Source organism: Mus musculus, chromosome 15 (assembly GCF_000001635.26).
Source record: "Mus musculus strain C57BL/6J chromosome 15, GRCm38.p6 C57BL/6J".
Taxonomy (NCBI): Eukaryota; Metazoa; Chordata; class Mammalia; order Rodentia; family Muridae; genus Mus; species Mus musculus.
This window is the reverse complement of record NC_000081.6, coordinates 92,107,620-92,135,380: the sequence shown is the minus strand read 5'-3', so window position 1 is coordinate 92,135,380 and position 27,761 is coordinate 92,107,620. Positions and strand designations below refer to the sequence as shown.

The 27,761-nt window shown below is 38.7% G+C and overlaps 1 protein-coding gene across 5 annotated transcripts in view; it reads right to left on the bottom strand.

Moving 5' to 3' along the window:
* Positions 1-27,761, bottom strand: part of Cntn1 (contactin 1) — a 290,816-nt gene that overhangs the window by 206,587 nt on the left and 56,468 nt on the right. For 2 of the 5 annotated variants that reach the window (XM_017316422.2, NM_007727.2), the window contains one exon: positions 7,046-7,253. The exons of the other annotated variants lie outside the window; for them this stretch is intronic. The gene's annotated coding sequence lies outside the window, so the exon portion shown is untranslated. Of the gene's footprint in view, positions 1-7,045; positions 7,254-27,761 lie in introns of those variants that run through there. 5 annotated transcript variants of the gene reach the window in all.

The window sequence follows — 27,761 nt, the reverse complement described above, 5'->3', positions numbered from 1 at the left end:
TGTATCCATAAATGTTTTATTTCAAAGAGATATCCACATGGGAAACACTGAATTCAGCTGAGTGGTCTCCTTTACACATAGTAAGGGATCAAAGTTAAAAAAAAAAAAAGATCTGGAAATAATACAAAAACTTAGGCTAAGGAAAATCTAAGATCACTGTGGCCATCGCCGTCTTAAAAGCAAATTTTGTGTTGTTGTTAAATTTTAAAAATAACTAATGGCTAAACTAAATACATATTTACTATGTGAATGGGTGTAAGTCTGTCTCAAAGCACTAGCTCGATGCAAAATTACTACCTCTAACTCTGAAAAGAAGCAAAATCACTCTAACAAAATAAACCATTCGATGAAAATTCACATTACTCTCTTAGCCCTGGTGTGGAAACTCACTTTTGCAGCGAGATCTCCCCTCCTAGGAATAGAGAGCCTGATCATCAGTGCTCCAAAAAGGGCCTCCCAGCTGTGTGAGTTAGTCACTGTTAGGAGACAGGCAGGGGCTGACTTCTAGAATCTTCATCCTGTGAGGATTTTTAAGAGGGGCTTCTGAAAGAGAAAAAATTGTCCCTGAGAAATGTGAGAAAGTTACAGGACTCCATTTGCTTTGTTGAGTGGAAGTATGGGGGGGGGGGGTCAAGACAAAAGCGTCCCCTGAGGTTTAGAGGGCTTTTAGGAGGAGGCTCTGGAATGATATTCTTCTCTGCAAGTTGCTGAGTAACAGCGTCCTGGAGACCTGCAGTGCTGCTGGGCCCTGACGATGTGCAGCAGTGAGACAGAAAAAGAGAAGAAGGCAAGGACGACCCATCTTCTTTCCTATGTTGTGGGTTATTCTCAGGGAGAGACTCTACTTCCTGTCCCTGTTGGTAGCACATGCGGTTGGCCGCTGTTACCTGGAGACCAGGTCTTCTGGGGACTTTCCTGGTACGATGAAATGACAGTAGTCAGGAAGTGGTAATAATGCTCGCTTGGTTTAGTGGGATTGTGGTTTCCTGTAGCCGAGATAGCACCTAACAGGGAACACTAGGGTAGGGAGAGTCATCCGGTTCTCAAAGAAGGGACGTTGGGAACAGGGACACCCTTTCTCTGTTCTGTAAATTGATGCTGGTGGCAGCTGCAGCAGCAACAACAGCTACTTTCTACTCTGCTGTTGTACCTGCTCCTCCTAAAGAGCATCACGGCCGTTCCTTCTCCTCCGTCTTCGGAACTTCCATTCTCTATGGTAAAACATAAAGGTTGTATTTCATCCTGTTTGTATGAAGTCAATGGTAAAATTATATAATCTATTTGACATATTATCCGTCACCTAGAGTCTTGGATGCTGGCTTTAGAGTTAACCTTAAGTTTCTTTGGTATTCTAGAATATTCTTTAGGTCACATTTTCATGTACAGCTCTGATACCAAACATTGATAAAAAAAAATACATAGACAGGATCCTCAGTGATATATAATGGGGAAAAATACAGGAGGTAAGCTTCACAATGAATCAAGACAATGTGAATTAAGGAACACTTTGACACTAAAGATCTATTAATTTTGTAAGACTATAGTAGTGTTTCCCTCTGCTCCAGGAGAAGAGAGAGCAGTTCAGCTGAGAGCAGAGGCTGAGTGTAGAGGGCAGTGCAGTCTTCCCTGGTACTGGGTGGTGTAGTGAGCCCAAAACACCAGGATCATCAGTCCCGAGCAGCACTCAGGTGTGACCGTCAGCAAGACTTACATTTACATGAGTCAACAATCTATGTCTTAACAGTATCAACTATTAAAATATATGAACCTATTAGGGACAACTTCATTTAAACCACCACAGTTACTTTTGTTTTCTTTCTTCTTATGTTTTCCATACGTGTGCATATATTCGTGTCTTCAGGAAGTCTGCACAGACTAATCTTCCCGAGGATGCTGTCTTTCTGCCGCGCAAGGATCCTCAAACGGACCGTTTCTCCTTTCACAAGTATTACAGGAGATTTAGAGTTAAATGACTTCAGTTTTTTTCACTAGGATACAATGTCTCATGCAAATATGTTTTATCTCACCATTTTGAGAAAGAAGAGAGCAATTACTTCAGGAGTTCAGGAAAAATTTCTCAGTAATTTAAGTGTTATTCAGTGATAGGTGATTTAGTAATCAAAATGCAAATAGGTGGATTAGAGTTTCATTTATGTTTCATGCCAAGCTTCAGCTCAGAATAGCATTAGTGCAATAGCAGAAAGTCATGCTGAAAACACAGATTATCTCCATCTGGAAAAAATCAAGCTCAAAGTCATCACAGACGCAATAATTATGTAGCGATTAATATTCATGCCAGGGTCTTATGCTAAACCGTCTGGAGAGATTCTAAAGATGTAGAAGATAGAGCTCTTTCCCATATACATTTTATAATTCTTTGCACTTGCATGTAAGGAGGAAATGAAACAATAAAGATTTTAACTAGACATTAAGAATGGAAGACAAGAGGGAAAACTCCAGTAATAATATATGGCAAGAGTGAACTACACAGTATACAGTGATAAGGAATTTCTATGTGCCATCTTCAATATCCTCAGAGTAAAATGATTATCAGCGAATGAGAGGCATTTTTAATGATGGTAATAAGTCACCTTGAAGTAGGTCCTATCTCTGACTTAAATAACTCCATTTTGTATCTTACTCTATCTTTTCCTTATTTCTGTTTCTTTCCCCACAGGCTCTGATTTCTAGGAGCAGATCTGATGAAGAAATCTTATGACCAACGACTGAAACCAACAATTTCAGAGTAGAGACCTCGGCACCAACAGAATCCTGCATGGAGACAGTAATGGCTGAACTGGAGTAAGGATCAGACAAACCACAGCCAGGAACGGCTGACTAGGATGGCTTCTGAGGACACTCCAATCCTTCCCTTTGCTTTCTACACAACACTGAGTCTGGGATACTACAAGCACTTTGTAGACAGGCTTAGAATCTTCTTTCTCACTCTGCCCTAAGTGATCTCCCTGAGAATGAAACTCCCTCCTCCCTTTAGGATTGCTGGTTCCTCGGACACCCTTTCCAGGACCTTGGCTGAGCTGTGCTGCCAGGACTCCCTGGAGCCAGGAATTTTATTTTAACCCTGATGAGACCTACAAAGGACCTCATTTTTGTAATAGAGTCATTTTTTTTTCTAGCCACCTACACGGAAGACAATAACAGAAACATTTATAACTTGATAAACTATAGATTAGCAAGCTTCAGCTGGAGTCGATCACTGAGATGCCTACAGAGTTTTCTAAGATGATATTTATACTTAGAGAAGGGTGTTTTATTGAATTAATGCAGCTGGAACTTTCTGAATGAATTTCAGCTCTTGTTTAAGGCTACTGGTGGGTAAAGACCTAAGAGTTCACCACAAGGCAAGACAAAGACACCCACTGAATCAGGTTTAGAGGTATGCTAGTAATGAAGAAGAGGTGTGTTTCCATCTTGGGAGGACCACGTGGATATTATAAGGACAGTGACTGTCTCGGATCCTACAGGATACATGGAATCATGAAGCTCACATGTGTACAGGGGTCATACCCACCCTTTTATCCCTGAAATAGAAAAATCATTTGTTGGGGTGTGCTGTAGGACTAAAATTGCCATAATCGCTTGTTTGTAATTGCTAACACTGGAGCCTGTGGCTTTCTCTCTAATTGGCTTTTAGAACACAATTAGATTGCAATAGATGGGGAAATCCTATAAGGACCAGAGAAGATCTGAATAGAGGACCTTAAGAAGGAGTCACTGGACTTCCTGGTAGTCAAATAAGTTTCCTGGTAGACTGGGTCTTCCTGAGTATCGCTGACTGGCCTACAGGGCCAGGATACGCAGATACAATTGCCTACTCACAAAAGAAGTAACTCTAGTCTGGTGAAAAGCCATGGCTAGTAGTTTATAAAATCAGTGTTCAAATTAACTCTGTTTCCCACTTATTTGCAATCCCCTGCATCAAAAATGCCATCAGACTTTAATACATTCTCCAGATAAAACTATGCACATGGAAACAATCAGTCATCTATCACTCTTAAGAAACCAAGTGTCATAGTACAACTCCTTGAGAAAGCAAAGCTTGCTTTTGTTTATAAAAGGCTCAAGTCATCTTGGTTTATACCTCAGGGGAATCTTAAACAGTAAATCTCTTGTGCAAGCTCAGATTTTCTTTTATTTAATAAGCATTTTTTGTTTTGATGAAATGAAATGAAAAGTCATGAGATTTTTCTCCATTAGTCACACTTAGGAAAGCAAAATAATGGCTTTTAATATCTACTCTATAATTTATTCTAATTGAAGAGGAACTCAAGTTATTAAAATCTAAGATAATTCAATTGTGCAATAGAAACACAAGAATATAATGTAATGAATAGTCCCCAGTGAGTTTGAAAGATAGAAGACAGCATCCCCCGAAGTGCTAAGAAATGAGAACTATTTGATGCTAAAGAAATTACTGTTGATTAATGATAGATTTCACGTTCTGAATAAACTATTTAGGAAAATCTGTGAAATTTTTGAAAGACATATAAACGGAAAGTTATAAAGATATTAAACTTTAAAAGTAGCAAGCAAATGGAAATGTGTTTGATAAATAAGAAATGTTCCTCTATGCTACACTTCTGATTCATGATCTGTATATATAGAAATTTGATGGAGGAATAGATTTTATAGACAGGAACATGCACCACTGGCATTTGGTTTCTAGTTTCAAAATTAGCTATTAGATGTGATAAACATTTCTTAAGAATGAAAAAAAAAACTATGCCTTCAGAGTAACTTCAACTAAAAGACGGAAGTGAGTAACACTAGGTAGGAGGTATTCGCAGAGAGACGAATCCTCTAGCTACACAGTGGACATACATCCCAGATGCCACTGCTGCTTGCTTAACTGTCCTTCATTAGTCTAGTGCTATTCCCTGGCTGTACCCTCTTTGGGTCTTCTAGCTACTCTCTAGGTTTCTTGCAGTCTTGCAGTTGGGGTCTTTGTCAGTTAAATTTTTACAAGGGTAGATGTAATTTCTTTTACCTTAATCCTGATTCTCTTTTCTTGGACTTCTGAGCTCTGATAATCAGATCATCTCCAGTGCCCATATTTCTGTGAACAGCACTCAAGGCTTTCTCCTTTCTTATTGGTTATTTTATTTATTTACATTTCAAATGTTTTCCCTTTTCTCGGTTTCCCTTCTGCAAACCACCTATCCCCTCCCGCCTCTCCCCACTGCTTCTATGAGGGAGCTCCAGGATTGGGGACAGGATCAAGTGTGAGAGGAGACAGAAATTGAAATACTTCCCATCACCCAAATCCCTCCAACAATCCCAGCTGAAGCCCAGTGGAGGACCAGAAATCGTGGAAATGTCTGTGGCGGTGATGTCATCTAATGGGAAGACTCTTTCTGACATAGAATATGCAAGAAGGTTGTACTCAGCAGAAACACTCCCTTGGACTGAAAGGTGAGAAAGATAGAATATGAAAACAACCCAACCCAGATTCCCAGAAGCCCAAGATGAGAGGAGACCGCAAGTCACTTGGAGACTTTACAGCTGAGAGCAACCTTCAGCTCTTAAGCAAGGAAAGAAAGACCTGGGTCCTTTTACATAGTAAAGGGAATGAATTCTACCAACAATTGAATTAATAAGAAACCAGTGACACACAGTCTGACAGCACCTGGATTTTAGTCTGGTGATGCCCATACCGAGGCTCTGGTCTATACACCTATAATAAATTTATAATATAATAACTTGTTAATACAGTATTTACTTAAAATACTACCTTTAGGCTAAGTGATTATAGCAGAAATAGACTCATAAAGAAAATTTTAATATGTTTTCTTTTTTTCTGTGTCTAGTTATGGCTGGTATCTGAAGTTAATATTTCTGTCATGTTGTGTTTTGCTCATTTATGTCACTCCTAATATTTTGCAATTCTGAACTATTAGCTAACATTTTTAGAACCTTAATCTAGGGGCTAAGGTAGTGCACCCAGAGCAACAACCAGCAAGGAGAACCTGTAGCATACAAGGTAAAAGTCAGTACAAAGACTCACTTGCAGTCACACACATGGACACACACATATGCATACACACATGAACGTACACATACATACATACATAAATGCATACATGAACACACACACACACAGACATACTTTATTTTTTATCCTGGGAAGAGTGACTTTGGGCTCAAGCTGTAAAGGGTTTCTTTGTTTTTCAGCCATAACTCTGAACCTAGACACAGTCTGAATTACTGAATGACATTGATGTGTTGTGACTGGAAAGTTGGGATGGGAACCGATATTTCCCAAGGCAACTGATGACAGCGTGTAGGTATTGTACACTTCCTGATGTATCTTCTCAGCGCTGGGCTTGCTTCTCACAGCCCTTCCTGTTAGGGCGGTTCTCTGCAGACCTTGCCCCACCCTGAGCTTCTGCGCAGGTGCAGATAGTTCTCTGTTCTATGGCTGTTTCCAACTCAGTTCTACGGCTGTTCCTGGCGTCACTTATCTTTATCCTCTTCGCGTTTTTCCCTTTTCTTCTCCCCACCTCAGCAAAGTCTTTGAATAGTAATTTCTCATGCTTACTGAGCTACCCATGGCTCGTCTATGAGAAAGCGCACTCTCCTGTCATTTCTTGAACTACTTTTATTTATTCTTATTTCTTAAGCTAATTTATTCTGAAAAGACAGAATTGACTTATTGTACAGCAACGGCTCGTTAAGGAAAGCTGTTAAGAAAGTTATGGCTTTTCCACTAGGCTACTTGGTATGCACTAGTGTGCTTGTTTATGTGTGTGTTTGTGTTTGTGTGTGTGTGTGTGTGTGTGTGTGTGTGTGTGTTGTTGTGGGAATGTGAGCATTTGTTGAGGATATAATGTGTGCACAAGAAGGGCAGAAAACAGACTTGGGCACTGTCCTTGTCTTCACACTTGTTGAAAGCAAGAGTCTGTTGATGTTCACCACTGCGCATGCCTGGCTCGGTGGCCTGACAGCGTCTAGGGGTTGATTCTTCTCTTCCCCCATCTCATTTCTCTCTGGAATTACAGAAATGCGCTACTGTATATAGATTTACCTGGGAACTGGGGATTCCAGCAATAGGCGCCACACTTATGCAGCAACATTTTGTCCACGAGGCCATCTCCCTGAGTTTATCCACTCAGCAATCTCTCCACTCAACATCTTAATGAATTTAATGAGCACAGCAATCGGCAGCGGCGACTTTTGAGAAGGGTAAGTATGAAACCTCGGTAAATGCAGTTGACGCTGTATACCCCTCCTTTCTGAAAGTACATTAATAAAACAATATAGAGACTAAATGCCTGACAAATACAGGAGAAAACATAAGCTATACTGCCCACACAGTAAATGCTGTTGACGCTGTATACCCCTCCTTTCTGAAAGTACATTAATAAAACAATGTAGAGACTAAATGCCTGACAAATACAGGAGAAAACTTATAAACTATACGACTTTTCTGAACCCGAATGAATTATAGATTCCTATTTCTTTAGTGGTATTTAGGAATCTTAATCTACCCAATCAGAATGAGTGAACTGCCTTAGGTCTTCTATGGCATATTTACATATGCTGCTCTAGTGGTTTGTTTACTCATAAGGGTGAGCTCTGTGAAAACATAAATCACCTATGCATATTTCTTTATGTTTATTGTGGAATTTAGTATACCATAGATGCTACCTGGATAATTTTGACAAATGCAACTCATGAGTGGAAATGTTAAGTAAAAAGGAATTCATGATAAGAGGTTTCTTATCACAGGGCACACACAATTCTCACCTCTGTTCCTTTGGCTAATGTTCGAATAAAAGAATTTTTTAAATGTTGATATCGATCACAGAGCTAGTGAGCAATGGTCCTTGAGGTGAAAGTGTAGCCTATGAAGCGAAGGCTACACTTCTTTGTCTTCTTTATCTTCATGTTTTCCTGCTGTCTGACCCACATTCATGGGATAATCAAATGAGGCATATTTTGATTCTATGATGTAACTAGTTTAAAACTCTTCACAGCCTGAAGTATCCGTGCTAACAGAATGATAACAGATTACGAACCATACTTAAAGAATGGAATACTGTGTGTAAGAAACTGAAGTGAGTGTTTAGTCTAGCTCTGAGCACAATCTGTGTTATTGTGGGATCTAGATTTGTGGATCACAGGTTATTTTATTTTAAAGGAAATCAGCGAAGAGACAAATGAAATGGTCACAGTCTTTGAGACATTAATGTGAGGCATAGAAGGGAAAAGTTTACTTAGCCTGCTTCCTCTCACACATACTTTTAAAAATGTTTTATTTAAAATAGTGCCCTGAAATTTATGTTTATGATATGGAAGCATATACTTCTGATTGTATACTTGTTATTTCAGAGAAATGTCCAAATCTAACATGAAATGTATACATACATACATACATACATACATGTATCTATGAATGTAAGACAGTTAAGACCATATCTTTTTCTCCTTCATTCACTCAGCCTTCAGTGTTTAACAGGATATATGAATTTGGCTTCCCACTGAAGCTTCAACAGTGACTATGGAACCTAGCTCAATCTCCTCTCTAATGAAATAGCCTATGTGCCACTCTCAAACTGCAAACCACATGCCTTCACTTCCCTGTTACATTCTACCTGCTCTGTCACAGCACTGTCATGTCGACTAATGCCTTTTGCCACACCCTGTGCACCTTCCTCTCCATTGCCGCTGCCTCTGTTAGGATCTGACCTTCATTTCGTGTTGTTTGAATGGTAGTGCCAGTCTAGTGGCTCGTTGTTACTTTCTAAAAACTTGGTCACCCCAATTAGACTTTGGATTCTTTTCCTAAACTTTGGCAGACAAAATTCAGACCAGCGTTTGGAGTTGTAATGATACTGGGATGATCACCAGCACAGAAAGTCTACACAAATCTGCCCAATGGTTACACAATCTTTGCTGCATTTTCTCCACACATGCCTCTTTCTCTCTAGCACAGCATTTGTCTATATCCCCCCTCATGCTTTTGTCAGTGGTCATCATATCCCAGAGTATTCCCTCTCTACCCTTCTTCTAAACCATGTTTTCTTGTCTCCCAATAAGTCAAATAATTCTTCCCCTTTCTAGGTAATTTCCTTGACTGTGAGGACACAAAAGTTAAATATGCATCAGACCTAAGCGACCAATTGTACTACTGTTGGCTAAGTAACCCAAGCTGAACCTGGGATTCCTCATTCCAGAATGGGATTTTCAAGCATACTGATAAAGATCTTTCTTCACAGGGCATGAAGACTACATGGTTAAAGTATCTAAGATAAATCGCTCAACACTTGAACTGTTGTACCAAAAAAAAAAAAAAAAACCACATTATTACTGTAAATGATTTTGTGATGTCCTAACTCACCCTGCCTTAGATTCTGGCTTCTATCAACAACCTGATTATTTACAGTTCACATGTGTGTGTGTGTGTTTTCCTTGAGTATTGAGACATAGTTTAATTATATATTTATTTGTAGGGAAAAAGAAGCAATTCACTACATATTCTGCTATACATATACTGGTATTGTAATTGTGAGAACAATTCACTACACATCCTGGTTATGTTTTAAACATGAGAAATATTAAAACAAACAATACAGTTGAAAGCTTGCTTATCATAGGTCAGAATGTTGCTGGCTTCTCAGCAACTTAGAACCTAGCATTACATACATTTCCATATGGTTTTATTCCATAAACTGAGCTCACAAACACATGAGGGCTTACCTCAGGGTGGTTCTAAACGTTTCAGAAACGGTATAAAGTTTATCTATAATTGTATAATTATGGAGTCATCGTTAGTTAACTTGGAGGTTAAAGTGCTTTTGTTTCTACTAGCACTAGCGAAATGCTCGAGCACGTATCAGCCCCGGCAGCACTAAGTCTATGCTTAGACCACAACCATAAGGTTTCAGCATATTTTAAAATCACATTTAGAAAATTGGTGAATACTTTTAAGCTCAGGACATTTGACCTTTTTTGATTCATTCTGAAATCTAATTGCGTACATCTAAACCACCATCTTACTCAGCATTATCTTCTATTAAAAATTAATGCTTTAAATAAAGCTGCTGAACTTGTCCAGTTTTACAGTGAAGAACCCTAAGAAAACCAGATTGGAAGAGTCAGGGGGATTGTATGTTTTTTGTTTTTTTTTTTTACATCAATATACATATTGATAGAGATCTATCAGTTGGGATATTGTTATGTCAAGATGTGAAACATTAGCCAACAGGTTTTTTTTTTTTTTTGACAAGGCATCAAAAAAAAAAAAAAAGAAAAGAAAAGGAACCAACCAACCAACCAAAAAAATCCAAGTAGACACTTGAGATAGTCACTCTTACAAGAGAACCAATGAAAAATTAATGTGAGTAAGAGAACAGAGAGGACCAGATTCAATTTCAAGTGCTTCAGTTGAAGCATTTGCCATTCTAATGGAAAACCATCTTTTCTCCTGAGAAAATCTGAAACTGGATGCAGAAACCCCAATATTGACAATCATTAAGGAAATCGGTAGAGCAACCCTACTTTGGCTATGGCAGAGAACAGCTGAGAAGACATGGTGTCCACGTAGACAATTGCATTGGCCTTTTTATGCAGTTGAGCTTGCCCAGTGACGTAGCAACTGTTGTGTGCACTATCACCTCACACTGCTGATTCTGTTAAGCCTAGTGTGGATAAAATACAGTGAACGGGAAATTCTGTGGAAGGAAAGTTTAATAATAGCTAACAGTCCTTTAAACCATATGAGATGATGATAAAATGACAGGGTGAACATCACAATTTCATTTGTCTTTAATAAGTATGCATGAGTGTTTCTCAGTCTATTGAATAACCAAGAAGAATGCCAATGGAACAGAGCCCCAAACATAGAAGTGTAGCACTAGCATGCCTTATTGTGGCTTGTATAAAGTGTGTCTCCTCTAGTTCTTTTTTCTCCTCTTGAAGTCTTCTGTCCCACAGATATGATCATAGGTAAACTTCTTCCTAGACCTTCACCTATCAGTGTAGAGAGGACTTTAAAGGGCTAATGCAATCTTCATTTGTTTAAGATGAGCTTTTTAAAGTTTATTTGAATTTACTTGTACATGTCCGTGTACCTATAGTGGACAGAAGAGGGTGTCAGATGCCCTGGAACTGGAGTTCTGGGTGGTTGCTAGTAACCTGAGTTGGGTGCTGGCAATGGAATGCTGGTCCTCTGGAAAAGCAGCCAGTGCTCTTAACCAAAGAGCCAACCCTTTAACCCAGAGCTCATGTTTCTATCATGAGAGTTACTTTTCTCTTGGGTGCTCATTTGCACTTCAATTACCACAGATTTCATTCATGCCCATTTTTATTTCTGTGAATCTGGCTCCATTCTTAGTTGTTTAAGTGAGTCAGACCTTTCTTACTGAGGTCAACATGGAGTGAGGATAGGGTCGCTTCCTAATGTAAAGTGAAGCCTGACTCCTTAATGAGTCATCTACCTTTCTGAGGAAAGACTTGCAGCATCCTTACCTATATTCCTTTCAAAGGCAAACAGGACTCTTGAGTGTTGTGTTCCAGTGTCCACATTGCTCCTTTCTTCTCAGTGAGTCCTAGGCTTCTAACCAGAACCAATGCCTTCAAATATAGAGCCCTGATTCCTCCAGAATATTCTCCATTTTGATTTATGGGGTTTGGCTGAATCTTAAATTAAAGCTTGGTCTTTTTTTTCCTTCACAAGAAAAGAAGGAGGGGTTGGGAAGATGGCTTGGCAGATCAATGGAGCTTGCCACTCACAAGCCCGATGACCTGATTTAAACTCCCTGACTCCACGTGGTGTATGGAGAGAATTAACTTCTAACTTCCCTGTGTATGCTGTTGCTGCTTCTTCCTCTTCCATCTTTCTCTTGTTGCTGCTGCTGCTGTTGTTGTTGTTGTTGTTGTTGTTGTTGTTGTTGTTCTTCTTCTTCTTCTTCTTCTTCTTCTTCTTCTTCTTCTTCTTCTTCTTCTTCTTCTTCCTCTTTCTCTTCTTCTTCCTTCTCCTCCTCCTTCTCCTTCTCCTCCTCCTCCTCTCTCCCTCTCCCTATTTCTCAACACAAAAAAGTAAAAAAATAAAATAAAATAAAAATGGCAGTACATCAAAATGTGAGTTACTTCCAAGTTTTATTGTAGACATTTCCTATTCTAATATTTTATAGAGTTGGAAACTAAGTACTTCATTGCCTGGCATTTCAAATCTCATGTCTAAATCCTTAATAGACTTAACCCTCAATCCAAGACTTTCATGTGACTGAACATCTTTTCCCAGCTGGGACATGTGTGCACCAGATGTGATAACCCTAGCATATTTTCTTCCTAGGCAGACAGCTCCTTATGACCATCTTGTCCAGCTGTGGTCACCTATGGTATTCCCCTAGCAGGTCTATTTTCTTACTGCAACCACTGTCCACAAATACACCACAGTAGATTCAAGTCCTGCAAATACTGTCTTCTCTATTGTCAAACAGTATGAGGAGCACCCTGGCCTAACAGCAGAGCACAGCATTCCTGAACTTTGTAGCTTTGTCTTCCCAAATAGGTGAACTTGAGAATGTAGCAAGGCCTTAGTCTTGAATAGAATATAAAACTAACATTGTATTTTGATTGGAAGTCCTTTCGAGAGAAAGATAAAGGGCCTAGATATCTTAGGAATACTGACTGGATTTCGATCACGTGTGCCTGAATTAAAACTATAGAGAGAATCATACCCTGAAGAGTCCAAAAAAACATTCGCATGAATAAAACCCAGGACTGGGCTGCACAGAGCTGAGCTCATCTGTGAAGAGCCTTCCTGGGGAAGTCAAACCTTTCCTCCATCACACTGGACCCGGTGTACAGGTAAGGAAAAGTGCAAATAGGACCTCACATAGTCAGTTTCTTCTTTTCAAATGACAGTTACATTTTATTTCACTTTTACTATTCTTTGTAATACTTTTACAATTATTTTTTAATTTTATTCATTTTATTTTACTGATTTTATTTTCTATTTTAATTAAATGACTACTTTTTGTCAACAACAGAAAAACTTTCCTTTTTGACTCAACCCTAAAGAAGCACATTTCCAAGGATCAAACTTCTTGGAGGACAAACTTGTAACTAAGGCTCCAACCCTAGTTACTGATACTTTGGAAAGGTCAATAGAAAACAAGCCCTCTGAAGCTTGCTGTTGATATTCTAACTCGGTACTAATTGTTCCTCTCCTTGTAGCTACACATCCAAATGACACCAGACATCCAACTTTTAAGTGATGTCTCTCAGTGGGCTCCCAGGTGAATGAAAGCCAAGGAAGGTCAAGTTCTTATTTATTTTCAGTTGCCTATGAAGAAACTCTTAAGTAATAGTGTTCTTCCACATTTGAAAAAAACAAGTGACAATGAGAAAAAGATGCTTGGAAAGACACCTTAAGTAAATCTGACATATTTTAGTTAACACACTCTGCCTTTACAATTGTTTTTGTTTGTTTGTTTTGTCTTGTTGTTTGTTTTGTTGTTTTGTTGTTTTGTTGTTGGGTGTTTTTTTTTTCCTTTCTCTATTGAGAACTTCTATGCTCTCATTTAACAAAAGCATACTGTTATCCTTATCTGCTATATCTAAATTGCTGACATCCATATGCTTGAAACTTGGGCTCATTATTAAGCAAAATAAAGGCTCCTTCAACAAAAGTGCTTTAATGTCACAGCAGTCAATATGACTGCCAAGGTGACCAGTGAGTTACTCTTGGGTGACTAGTACATACACTAAATAAAGGCGGGATCAAGAGATGGGTAAGTCAATGGGTTTTAGCATATCTGTTGAAGCCTCATTCATACTGGTATATCCAATACATGAAAAAACAATAGAAACCATCAGTTCTAAATATTTTAGAGGATTCTGGGAAGTCTAAACTCAACGAGAATCCCATATGTCTATTGGCTAGAAGAATGTAGGAGCTATAATCTAGGCATATCTTTAATAAAAAAGACCAGAGGTTCAAAACAAAGAAGCAACAGAGAAATAGCAATGGTGTGGGCTCTAAAACGTGACGGTAGATCATGTGGAAGAAGGTTCAGGCTGTAAATAGTTGCTTTTGTAGGATTTACAATAGATAATGAGCCATTCTTGATGAATAAAATATTTTTTGTAATATTGAGAATCTGTTATTATTGCTATAGTCAGCTCATAAGGCAACTCACTACTGTGGTGCATTTTCTCTTCACCATGGATTGCTCCCCATTATTGTTTTTGTGTGCTTGTTTTTCTCCCCTACAATGATAGCCATGGAAAACGTCCACTACTTCAAGAAACAATCATCTTAAGTCTTTGAGAAGAATGTGAGTGCTTGAGCTGTCATACAAATCTGTAATTAACATTGACTTACAATTTCTCTACTCTCATTTCCATATTTGGTCCATAACAATCTTCCAAGAGTACCCTGCAAACCAAATACCATCTACTGATTCCAAATTACTTGTGTAAGTTGGGGGAAAAAAGATCTTAAAGCAGGCAAAGAAAAAAGAAGCCCAAATCTGAAGTTCTGAATTGACAAACCTGATAGACACAACACTGTCATACCAGTCACGAGGGCAAACACAACATCTTAGTGTTAAGACTTTGCATTAAGGAAACAACAATAAAATAAAATAAAATAAAATAAAATAAAATAAAATAACTGTTGAAGTTTTACTGAGTTTGGCTAGGTAAAAGATTCTTATGGGCATTAAACATTTAGGGAAACCACGGGAATGAGTAAGGTAGTCTCTGTGTCCATGAAGCTTCAGGTTTAGGCACCAGAGGAGGGTGAGTTCTGTGAACACTGCGTATGTCCACATTGAAAGCAAATACTCCACATACTCTTCCAGCAACATGAAATGAAAGGCTAGTTGCATTTGCCAATGTTAGCGATGAAACATCTCAACGGCCCAGAAAAAGACAAAACAAACAAAAAAGCCATAAACATTAATGTAAAAGCACTTTCCCACTTTTACAGGATCATCATGAAACAAACATTTTCCATTTAGTCTTTTGTTTGTTTGATGTTGTTGTCAATAGTATTTATTTTCTTGGTTTCTTTTTTCTTTTTTTAGAAGTCTTTGTAGCTTTCTGTTAGAATAGATCGCAGAGTATAAATTTTAAACTCCCTAGAACATTCAAAAGTGCTCAAACCTATTCATTTGTTTTAAATTATTCATTTGTGTCATAGAGACTTTTCATGTAACTCTGATAAAATATCCTGACACAAAGGGATACATGGGGCTCACAATTCAACAGACAGTCTATCAAGGTGGGGAGATCATGGTGTCAAGACCTTGAGGCAGATCTTCACATTTCCTGTACAGTCAGGAAGCAAAGAGAAATGAATGCTGGTATCTACCTTATTCACCTTTCAGTCAGTCTAGGACTTCATCCCATGAACAGATGCCACCTATTTTAGGATAGGTCTGTCCATCTAAATTAACCTAATCAAAATTGTCAAGGACAGGCAAACTCAGAGGCTAACCTGAAGTCAGTAGTCACTCACACGTGTACCTGGAGGCTTGTTTCTGTGTAGATTTCAGATCCTGCTAAGTTGACAAACAACATTACCATTGCTTTCTCCCACATTAATGTGTTTAAAGTGCAAGAGTAGAATTTAGTTCGTAAAGCAGGAAGTCCTAAATGGGTGATAGAAACTGTAGATATTAACTCCTTCATGACAAATAGCTGTTTGGTTACTATAAATTATCAATCATACCTGTCAATTTATATGCTGTATAAAATAACATGTTCAATAATTATAACTCCTGTTGAATACATCTTTGAGCTAAAGAAAGCTTGGCACTTTGTATTTTAGGAAATCCTATTATGTCTCTTGATTTTCTCTTTATATTTGTCTTCTGCAAAAGTGAGCTTTCAAAAAAATTCCTACCTTTTTAATTTTTTAGAATTACCACTCAGGCATATTTTGTAGCCAATATAAAGGTTTCATTTCAGTCAGCTGGAATTATATTCAGTTATTCAGGACCAAAGTATGGTGAACAAGGGGTTTTTAAAGGCAAAACACACTTCCTGGTATCTCGTTGGGCAGTTGTACAGGGGATTTTGTGCAAGCAAACAGTTTAACAGATGCTAAGATAAACAGTCAGTTGGAAGAGGAGGCTTTCACAAGAAGCTTAACAGAAACAAAGTTAGCTGGGACATCTTTACCTTGGGTTCCTAGGATAGAGCTGAATAATTTTCCACAGGATTATCTACCAAGAGGATCAAATTCTAGTTAAATCTGAAAGAGCCTCATAAAGAATACAAGACAAATAAACATCTGCCCTGTCACAAAATACCTTAAAGCAATATATAATTAAAAATAAGAATAAATTATAGAACTAGGAAATTATTTTAGTGTAAGTATTATGATATTTTATTGGTTTTATATATGTGGATTTGTGAAACAAAACAGCCATTTTTGTCAGGTTATTTTACCAGAGCTATATGAAAAGACACTTCTATTCTTTTTCTTTTTTTCTCCCTCCATTGAGAACAGTTTGTATTACCAAACTACTCCTGCTAGTGAGACCTATCCTAAAATGTGGTCAACCTACTGGGCATTACATCTTTAAAAAGACCTGGTTCACCCTCAACTAGCAGCTACTGAGTGTCAGTAGCTCATCAAGTAGTGATGGAATTTTGTGCCACCTCCTCCCTTTCATGCTGGGATTTTGTCTAGCTTGAGTTTGCATAAGCCTTATGGATGCTGTCGATAGCTCCATGAGTTTTTATATGCAACTTCCCTGTTGTGCCTAGAAACATTGTTTTCTTAAAGTCTGAACAGAGTGCAACAGTGGCACAAATGTTACAGAGGTAACCAAGAACAAAGTGCAACAGTGGCACAAATGTTACAGAGGTAACTAAGAACAAAAGTGCAACAGTGGCACAAAACCTCTGGCTCTTCCATTCTCTCTTTGGAGAAGTTCCCTGAGATTGGTGGGAGGGGTGTGATATGCATGTTCCATGTAGGGTCTGATCACCCCACAGTCTCTTATTCTCTACATATTGACGAGTAGAGGGTCTCTGTGTTAACTGTCACCTATTGCAACCTTAGGAGTTCATTTAATACTATGTCAGTTTAGCAGATTAGTAGTATCAGGCTCTCTCCCTTTTGGTCTCTGACCTATCTAGCCACAGTTCCTTCCCTGCTAACAGTTCCAGGAATGGGTTTCACATAACAGAGTAGATCCAGAAGTACTATAAGATGACTGGTTACATCCATAACGTTTGTGCCACTGTTGCACTTTTGTTCTTGGTTATCTCTGTAACATCTGTGCCACTGTTGCACTTTGTTCTGCATTTTCATTTTTTTTTGTCTTATTTTCAATATAAGCTCCTGTTGCTCAATCTTTCCTTGAAAAACATTTCCTTGAGTTTGTACATTAGTGCTATTTTGGGCATCTTTTTCCAGCTGTCTATTGCCTTTTCTGGTCCATCATTAGTTATATGATACCCATCAACCAATAGAAGCAGGACCTATTGTTTCCCTCATTTTTTGTTTTTTGTTTTTTCTGAATAACTGAGTTTATTCCATGATTCCAAAGTGTTAGTGATCATTTCTAGATATCTCTCATTAGTTCCAGAATTCAGATGCTATATACATACATATATGAGACTATATACATATATATGTATATATGTGTATATATGACTATATAGTCTCATGTATGTATGTATATATACTCATACACACACACACACACACACATATGTGTGTGTGTGTATGTGTGTATTAAATTTTGTGAGTGGTACATGGCAAAACTACAGTATTTATTAGTCACTTCTTTTCCAATTGCCCAGATTTGAAACATAAGTGAATTTTCTTCCAATTTGCTGTATAAAGTGGAGCCAGTATGTTTTTCAATCTTACTGTCCTCATAAAAACTTCTCTTGACATTTGTAAGAACTTGCTATTTAGCTTTTTTTTTTCCACTTTATTTTACACACAAATATTTCATCCCCACAGCATTGATCATTTGATTGCCTGTTCAAATACACTCAATGGTTTCCTAACATCTATTAAAAATTGATTTGGGGCTTATTAGGGGCTTAAAGATATCTATATCCCTTTGTGGGAAGCCTAAACTTTCAACAGAGAAGATAAGACTGCTAAGCAATTGAAAATATGAAACAAAATTTACAGATATAGTTATAGGGTCCTTCTTTCAAACATTCAGGTTTTGAAAAAAAAATACTTCCATCTAATTTATTCCTTGCTGTTACTTTACAGAATCAATTTTAATGACTAACTCTCTTGCTTTAAACTCTTCTTCACATTACATTTAAAATTTCAAAACTAGGTTCATTACTATGTGGGAGCTATCACATACAAAATGAAAAGAGTTCATAATTACATACAAATGAGTGTGTGTAATTATGAATCAAAAAACAGACACTTGTAATACTTTTTCTTTATACCACATAGATTAAAAAAATAAACATATCTACCCCAAAGGTAAATGGATGTATTGTAGAAATGACTTCATTTGAAATCACTGGGGTAATACACAATTTTAGACAACAGTTATATTATATTCATCTGTATATCTTCCCATTGGTACTGTAGGTTATCATCAGACCGTTGGGGGTCTGAACTGCTTTTTAATGCTGCAGCCTACATGCTCACAAAAGATGCAGTACAAGTCGTAAGGAATGGCAGGGCTGCTTTTGCTCATCCACATTCACTCCTGCCGGTGAGGACATAGGCTCTGCTGCTGCCGTCTTCCACTAACATTAGAACCCAGCTTCTTTGGCCTTCCAATGTGTACAGAACAGCAGGGACTGCCCACTGACCCCCTAGGCCTTCAGTGACAGACTGAGCTGTTGAGCCATCCAGCCTTGTGAACAGAGAATGGTCCTAGTTCTTGGCCTGCCCAGTACATAGACAGATACTGTTGGATTACCCAGCCTGTATCATGTAAGCTAGACTACTAAATCTATTTCATAATAGACATCATGGCTCTGTCCCTCTAGTGAACCATGACTAATACTAGCAAATATCTGCATGACATAGCTAGCAAAATATCTGCAAGAACAATACTAAAGAACTAATAGCACTGTATACTACTTTTAGCTGAAAACTAAGTTCTCAACAAGTTACACTAATACCAGTGTGGAAAAAAAAAGTAGTCAATTCCAAAACTATGTGATGGTATGGTTTAAAGAAGACAGGTCTGGTTTTGAACCATGCCAGGTAGTTGGACCCCAGGTAGTAATGGGCTATGACAGTGGTTCTGTGTGTTCAACCAAGTTTCATGTTCCAGTATGATGAGGTTTATTTCTACTGAACTTTACTGTTACCATAGCACAGGTATCTAAAGGTTTCATGAGACCTGGCTGGGCATTTTTAATGTCTCTTGAAACTGGAGTCTCTATCATATGCTCAACAAATTAAAACACACTAGATGTCTTATTCAATAAGCAAAGCAAGAGTTGACCCCAGGGATTGGGAAGCAAATAATTAAAGCTGAAGCCATAATCAGGTAGAGTCCGTATCAGTAGTTTCCTAATGTCATGACTAAGTGCTTTTATTTCATATTTATTATCTATAGAAATGTCAGGATTCATATTTTTCAGTGTGGCTCAAATAACAGGAAAGAAGTATTCATCACACAAGCTCAATCTCTTACGTGGTCTATTATCATTCCCCATTGAAATACATTCAAGAACATCTGTGGTCATATTTTCATTTATATTATTTTACCTTTCAAGCTGCTTGTGTTTCCTATGGTGATTCCTGGACTCTGAAATTCTGACTCATTCTTGTGTGTAGTGTTAAAACAAAAATACCCTCTCCTAGCCTTTTATTTCCAGTCCTAGATAGCAGCCCACCTAAACTGAGTCTTTAGAAAGACTGTGGGTGATTTCGAATTTCTGAACATATTCCCAGTGAAACACTGGGCCTCGGGGTTTCTAGGGGGCTGGCTTAGTGAGTCCTCAGAATAACCAGTCATAGGGACTGTCATTGAGTTCTTCAAGTGGTTTTCTATTCAGGAAGTGGCTCACTCTTATTCAAGGTGCACATAGATATGGGAGGCCTCATTACAGATCTGGTCACAGTTCAGGACACAGACCAACTCTGTATTACTTTCAGTACTGTTCTCAGCAAAGTGAAGAATAACCCAGGAGAACTTGCCCCATGCATCTCTGCCCTTGGGTCTTCGCCCATCAACACTCTCTTTTTACTTCCTAGAGGGCCATTCCTACCACAGGGCACTTGGTCCCTTCCATTAAAAACAGCTATCTAGTACTGAGCCAGGAGCAGGAAAGACACAGTAAGATTCTTACCTCTGGTGAAAAATTAAAGGGATATTACCAAAGACGTCGACTGGATGTAACATTCTGAACACTGAAGCAAATGCAAAGATCTATAATGAATTAGACATAAAATTTAAAGTCTTTGCATAGTATATGTCATTTAGCACACCTTCAGACCTCTGTAATATAATACCAAATCAAAATTTTCATTATTTTCTCCCTATTATATATTGATATTTTGCTGTTGGCCATGGACTAACACTTTACATTTTATTCCTATTTCTCAATAGGTTGTGATATTTAATAACATTATGACCATATTTATTGGACCAGAGGTTGTATAAAAGCCATTTTTCCATTATTAATAAAAATGTTTGCCTATCTACCCATTCAAAAATATCTTTACAAATTCTAAATTTTATACTCTTATAATTCTTTGATGTATTTCGATTTCATGTTATATTTCTTTTTTTTACATTTTTATTAGGTATTCATTTCATTTACATTTCTAATGCTATCCCAAAAGTCCCCCACACCCTCCCCTACCCACTCCCCCACCCACCCACTCCCACTTCTTGGCCCTGGCGTTCCCCTGTACTGAGGCAGATAAAGTTTGTATAAACAATGGGCCTCTCTTTCCACTGATGGCCCACTAGGCCATCTTCTTATACATATGCAGCTAGAGACATGAGCTCTGGGGGTACTGGTTAGTTCATATTGTTGTTCCATTATATATCTTAATATAAGGATTACTACAGTGAGTCTTACTTTGTGGCTCACTGTAACATATAGCAAGTTGGGATATGCTTGCCCAGACCTTGTACTGACTCTTCTTTTGGGCTAATATTGACTAGCACAGCACTCTGTTTGAGGAAAGACCACCAGCTTTTGAAATAGCATAAAAAAACACACAGAGATATCTGCTACATCATAAACATCTTTTGGGGAGGCAATATATAACAATGGTGCCCTAAGTGAGACTTTAAAAAAGCTGAAAAATTTCCACCATTTAGCAACATCAAAGTCATTATATTGTATGCCTGTATGAATAACAGTGCAGCAGTTTGGCTATACACAGGACATGGATGCATTGTTCCTGAAATAAGTAGGACATAAATGCCACAGCTGAAGTGACCCTTCCCATTCCAGAGGTGGGGGAAGAACTAAGAGTCATGGGGAATGCCCCAAGCAGGCCAAGTCAGAGTGTCTAGATAAAGTTAACTCCCTACTAGTACTTTCTGGAGAGAGAGCTGCTTCCCCGTATGTACATTCCCTTGGGTAGTTCTTAGAACACAGGACTATCAGGTCAGAGCAAGCTAATTATGCCACTGCATATGCAGTCTAACACAAAATGCCTCCCCTTTAAGAAGCAGCATACAGAAACATGTAGACAGCCTTACGATTTTCTAGCACAGAACACTAGGCTAGCATATCTGTAAAGCATCCATGGGACCTTCAGTCTTGGGGATAGTACACATCTCCACTGTCCCCCCCCCCAGAAAGCTTACACCCCCACCCCCACCCTCCGCCAATAATCTCACTTCTCTTGCTTGCAAGCTTCCCTCCTGGTATCGCTGACCTGCCTGACAGTAAGCTTACCTATTCTGCCAAAGAGTTTCCCTCCTGCTAGAAAGCTTATTCTGCTGACTAGTGAGGTTACTCTCTCTGTTTTGTTTAAGCTGATCTTGTATCCTGTAGGCTGTCCCCGGGCGGGCATTTGTTCTTTCTAGGTAACCTAACTCACTGTGCTTGTGTAATGAGGCAGTGATGATAAGCCACTGCCTTACTGGCGGGTACTATATGCCCATGGAAGGCTCTAACCAGGGCTTAGTCAGGAAACGGGACCTTAAGTTTGTTTATTTGTTTGTTTTGAGACAGGATCTCTGGCTGTGTAATCTCTCTGGCCTAGGAATCACTAGGTAGATCAAACTGGCTCTGAATTCACAGAGATCCACCTGCCCCTGCCTCCCAGTTCTGGGATTAAAGGCGTACACCATCCCTCAATGTGTTTGGAAATGTTATAACGTCTGGCATTATTTCATAGCATAGTGTTTTTATTTACATAAAAAGCAATTACTCTAAAACTGCATGCCACATATTCCCATGGCAACCTCCTACCCCTGTTTTTATGGCTGTTCTTGATCATATCAGGAGGGGACTTAGAGTGACTGGCTAGTCCTAGTTAGCTTTGTGAAAGTACACTCAAGTTCATAAAATGAAGGAAATTGCCCAATGATGAATGACGCAGACTGTAGCCTGTATATTACAAAACAAATAAATTGTCCCTAACAGCACCCATGTATAAAGCTTCCAATTATGTAAAACTTAAAAATTGAAAGAAAAAAAATACACACAGAAACACTTCTGGCCTTCCTTGTCTCTGATTCTCACTCTGCATTCCAACTAGGCCTGCAGCTGACCTAATAAGACCTGACTGCCCAGAGGGGAGGCCAACCTGCCTGCAGCTGCAGGCCAGGCCAGGGGGAGGGCTAATTCTTGGCTTTAGTCTCTCTTCTGAAGAAATCATTCAGAGCTTTCTGTGGCATGGAACACTGTGACCAGCCAGGAACTGAGATGAAAATAACCTTCCTTTGTCTTACATCCCCCCATCACCAAAAGTAGCAATGCTTCAGATTCATACAAATCCCCTACTTGTGCCTACTTTTAAAACAAGACATGAGTTGGAGGAGGCAGAGACCTGACTATCAGACATGCCCTGTGACTTTCTGTACTTGGTATGACTCCGAAATCGATGCATGCTTACAGGAGTAATGATTGCAACTTAACTGAACAAAGAGAACACTTAGAATTCCCTGGGTATGGGAGAGAGCTCTGCATACAGGAAATGAGGAGGTGATGTTGGGGCATCCGTACTAGCTGTGGATGTGGACATTGTCTTCTTAGCTGATTCCTATTCCCTAAAGCGATACTCTTAACACGCAGGTCAAGGAACTGTGGTGAGAACTAACTAGCACAGCAACTCAAATTGTAAGTTATAAACTGTTAGCTAAATGCTGTCAAGGAACTTAAAGCAATAAAACATATGAAAATGAAGTAAGATTATGAAGTCAATATCCATTGTACTTGAGAAATTTAATAAAAGCATATTTTTATAAGTCTGGAGAAGTCTAGGTTACTAAGACAAATCACTTCTGTCTAAATGACTTCTTACAAGAAGTCACTCTTAGAAACAGAAATTCTGGGATTGAAGAAACAAATTACCTGTACAGTTGATTAGATTAGGAAAGTCAATTTGCTCTTTTTAAAAAAAAAAAAAATGTTTTAAAGGTATTTTTACTTTCCAAAAGGTAAATAAAAGTAGTGGGAAAATTGGTCTTAATTCACCCAAAAAAATACACTGAAGGAATAATTCTATTCCATTTCTAAATAATTAAAAATAATGATTGCCTTTTGGACTTGGATATTATGTAAGCTACTTTGAAAAATTCCAAACATAATGGTTTTAAAAACACAGCTCTTTACATTATTGTACTTGGTTTTTAAAACAATAAGTTTTATAACAGACAAGCTTTATACAACAGAATTCTGAATGAAGCATAAAACGTTCTTGAATTTATTTGCAGATTTATTTTATTTAATTTTATTTATATATATGTGGGGGGGGATTTCTCTGTATCTGTCTACATTTTCTGCATTTGTCTTTGTCTTTGTCTCTGTCTCTGCCCCCCCTCCCCCCCCCTCTCTCTCTCTCTCTCTCTCTCTCTCTCTCTCCCTCTCTCTCTCTCTCATGTGTGTGTATGTATGTGTATGTGTGTGTGGTGTGTCTGAACCTGAGCTATGAAAAAAAGCCCAGCCATTTGCATTTGCAAGCACAGCAAGTGTTTTAAGCACTTAGACACCTCTCAAGGCCCATTGAAATGACTTTTTATTTTAATCTTGATTTTTTTTCCTTCATTGTATAATTTCTCCCAGAGACATATTGCCACAATCTGGTCATTTACTACACTCAATATATTGTTATTAAATCTATCTCTTCTTCTAATATCTCCTCTGAAGCTCAGATTCCTATTTTCAACTACCACATATTTGTTTGATTACTCAAAGATTATTAAATCATAACCTATTCTAGATAAATCAACACCGATCTCTATTTGATATCCATTTTTATTCATATGTTCTTCTCTGACTGGATACCATACAGTCTATACGTTAACGTATGTCAAAGGTGGCAGTTATTATCCTACATAACCCACCATTTAAAATAAATGGGACTCAACTCCTGAAGCAAAGGTTCTCAGCCTGTGGGTCACAACCCCTTGAAGGTCAGGAGATTTATAAATGTGTGAAAACTTTTTGTTCAATTTCCACAATTAAACAATACTGTAAGTTTTCTTTGCCAAAAATATGGGTAAGTGCTATTTGAGTTTTTGCTAATTGCTCCTGTCAAGGTCAGAAAGGATTTTGGGTGATCAAAATCAACACTTCCCTGTTATAATCTTATTTAAGTATAGAACGTACTTGTCACAGTTAACCATTTACCTACATCTTGAAATACATTTTTTTTCTCTGACTCCTTTAACTCAGTTCTTACAGATGTCTCTTTTTTCACTCCATCTTCTCTTCTGTCTCCTCCCTCCCTCTTCTATCTCTGGTAAGATACTTTAGTACTGAACCTAACACTCTGCCCAGGTGAACTTAACAGAATTGTGGCAGGTGTCATATTAGTTTCCTACCTTCCCATTAAGCTCCTGTTCTGCTGCTGAGTTGACATCACCATTTGGAAGGTGTGATGGCTTGTCTATGCTTGGCCCAGGGAATAGAACAATTAGAGGGCATGGCCCTGTTGGAGTAGGTGTGTCACTGTGGGTATGGGTTACAAGATCCTCATCCTATTTGTCTGGAAGCCAGTATTCTGCTAGCAGCCTTCAGATAAAGATATAGAACTCTCAGCCCCTTCTGTACCATGCCTACCTGGATGCTGCCTTGATGATAATGGACTGAACTTCTGAACCTGTAAGCCAGTCCCAGTTAAATGTCCTTATAAGAGTTGCCTTGGTTGTGGTGTCTGTTCACAGTAGTAAAACCCTAACTAAGACAGAAGTCAAGTAGGAAAATGTAGTGGCTATTCCTGGTTGTTTTAACTGTATCTGGAATGACCTAAAATCCAGAATTTGAAGGCTCACCTGTGATTCTGATCTTGAGGCTGGGAGACACAAGTTTCTGACCTGGGTCTTGGAATAGAGATCTTGAGGCATAGTGGCTATGAATCCCAGAAGACTAAAGCAAGGAGGTTTCTGAGTTCAAGGTCATCTAGGACAAAGTAAGTCCCAGATCCATGTATGGTGGTACACACCTTTAATCTAGGCCACACCTTCTGCTGGAGACCTACTTAAGAACACTGGAAGAAGGAAGATACTTTCTCTTCTTTGCCTGCTTGCCTTGTGGGACTGAGATAGATCCTTCTATTCACTGCTGCTGCTGACCATTGTTGGGGAGTTGGACTATAGGCTGTAAGTCATCAACAAATTCCCTTACTATATAGAGACTACCCATAAATTCTGTGACTCTAGAGAACCCTGAATAGTACAGCATGAAAACATTTACACTGTGGCTCAAATCAAACCCTATAATTATTTCTACTGCATATTTGATCACACCAGGGACAAGGGTAACTAATACTGGGGACATCTGTGTAAAAAACAAGTCTAATGTGCTGCCAGCTATCTACACACTATAGAAACCACTGAAATGATAATATATGCTCTAAAATAACATAAAGCTGGAGAGCTGGAGAGCTGGTTAACTGACTGCTCTCATATATGTCGTGTGTTTGGTTCCCAGAAACCACTTCTGACCATCAGGAACTGCAGTTCTAAGGCATCCAAAGCCCTCTTCTGCTTCTGTGGACATCAGACATATTCATGGTATACAACTATACATAATAGTGCAAACACACACACACACACACACACATGCATGCATGCAGACATGGGTACTGGAGAAGGAGTTGAGAGTTCTACATCTGGATCTGAAGGGAGCAGGAAGAGAGAGAGTGACTCTGGGCATGACTTGAGTATCTGGAACTTCCAAGCCAACTCTCAGTGACATACTTCCTCTAACAAGGCCACACCTAGTCCAACAAGGCCATGCCTCCTAATAGTGCCACCCTGTATGTGCCTATGAGGGCTATGTTTATTCAAACCACTATACTAGCTCAAAGATTTTCCAATGAACATAGATGATAGCACTACCAACCTGGGCAAGCCTGAGTTAATCTGCATTTTTCTCTCTTAGTTTTTAAGAAAAATGTTTTAAGGGTTACACAAATAAAATTGGAGAACATATATGTAATTATTAAAATATTTTTGCTTATGGGTACTATCTTTTAGTTATTATTACAAAAGAAATAAAGTCCCTTTAAAAATGTCTAAAGTAAAGCTGTTATAAAGAGAAAAGTTTGATTTTACCACTGAAAATAATTTGAAGATGTATCTATTTATTTTATTTTTATGACTGTTTGGCTTGCATATATGTATGTCTAGTGTGTGCGTGCCTAGTGCCTATGGAGGCCAAAAAACAAACAAACAAACAAATAAACAAACAAACAAGGAACCAAATCACTTGAAACTGAAGTTAAAGATGGTTGTAACTTCCATGTAGGTGGTAGAAAGCCAACTGTGGTCCCCTACAAGAGCAGTAAGTTTTATTAAAAGCTGTGTCATCTATACAACCCCTGAAAAGTGAATTGAGTACAATAGCCTGCATGTACTTCGGGGTAGCATCGTCAGTGGCCAACTGCAACAATGGAGGCCCCTTCCTCGCTGACTCAACCCAGCAACCCCTACACACTCCTTTCATGGCAAGTGCTCTGTACATTTGTCTTTTCAGACATCTCAGAACCCTCCTTTCCTACATGGTATTCTGTGTATACACTGGAGCTTTAAAGCCATACCTATCTCCAAAACTGGGTGTTTAGAAGGTCATACTAGCTAAGGAGATACACTCTTTGCTACTCACCCCATAAAATTGCTTTATTACCTACTTCTCAGAACATCTCTTACTGTTAAGTGGCACAGGACTGTAAGTGCCCTTGTGAGCCAATAGGATGCTGGGACTGTGAAGGTGACCCGTGCATAGCAAGTGTGTGCACCTTTTGGAGTCAGTCACGGATGCTACATACTTCTGAAATGACACTTTGTTTTTACCTGGTAGTTCTATAGCACTCTAAAAATAAGACTCAAATCCTCAACAGAGCCTATAGAACCCCTCAAGAGCTGTCTGCTCAATTTCTGCAACAGATTTTACTTCCTGTGGCATTTCTCTCTGTAAGCACTCCAGCGTCCTTGTTGATTCTATAGTGTGCATTCCTTCCCATCTGCCACAGGCCAGTTGCTCTTCCTACTTTTTTCCCAAACCAGAAAAAAATATTGGCAACACAACACTCTTGCCCCCTCCTCATTTACTGATCAAACTTGCCATAACCTTTGTTTCTGCGTTTAGGTGATTCCCCGGGGGAAGTCTTTCTTGGCCTGTACTCAGAATTCACTTTC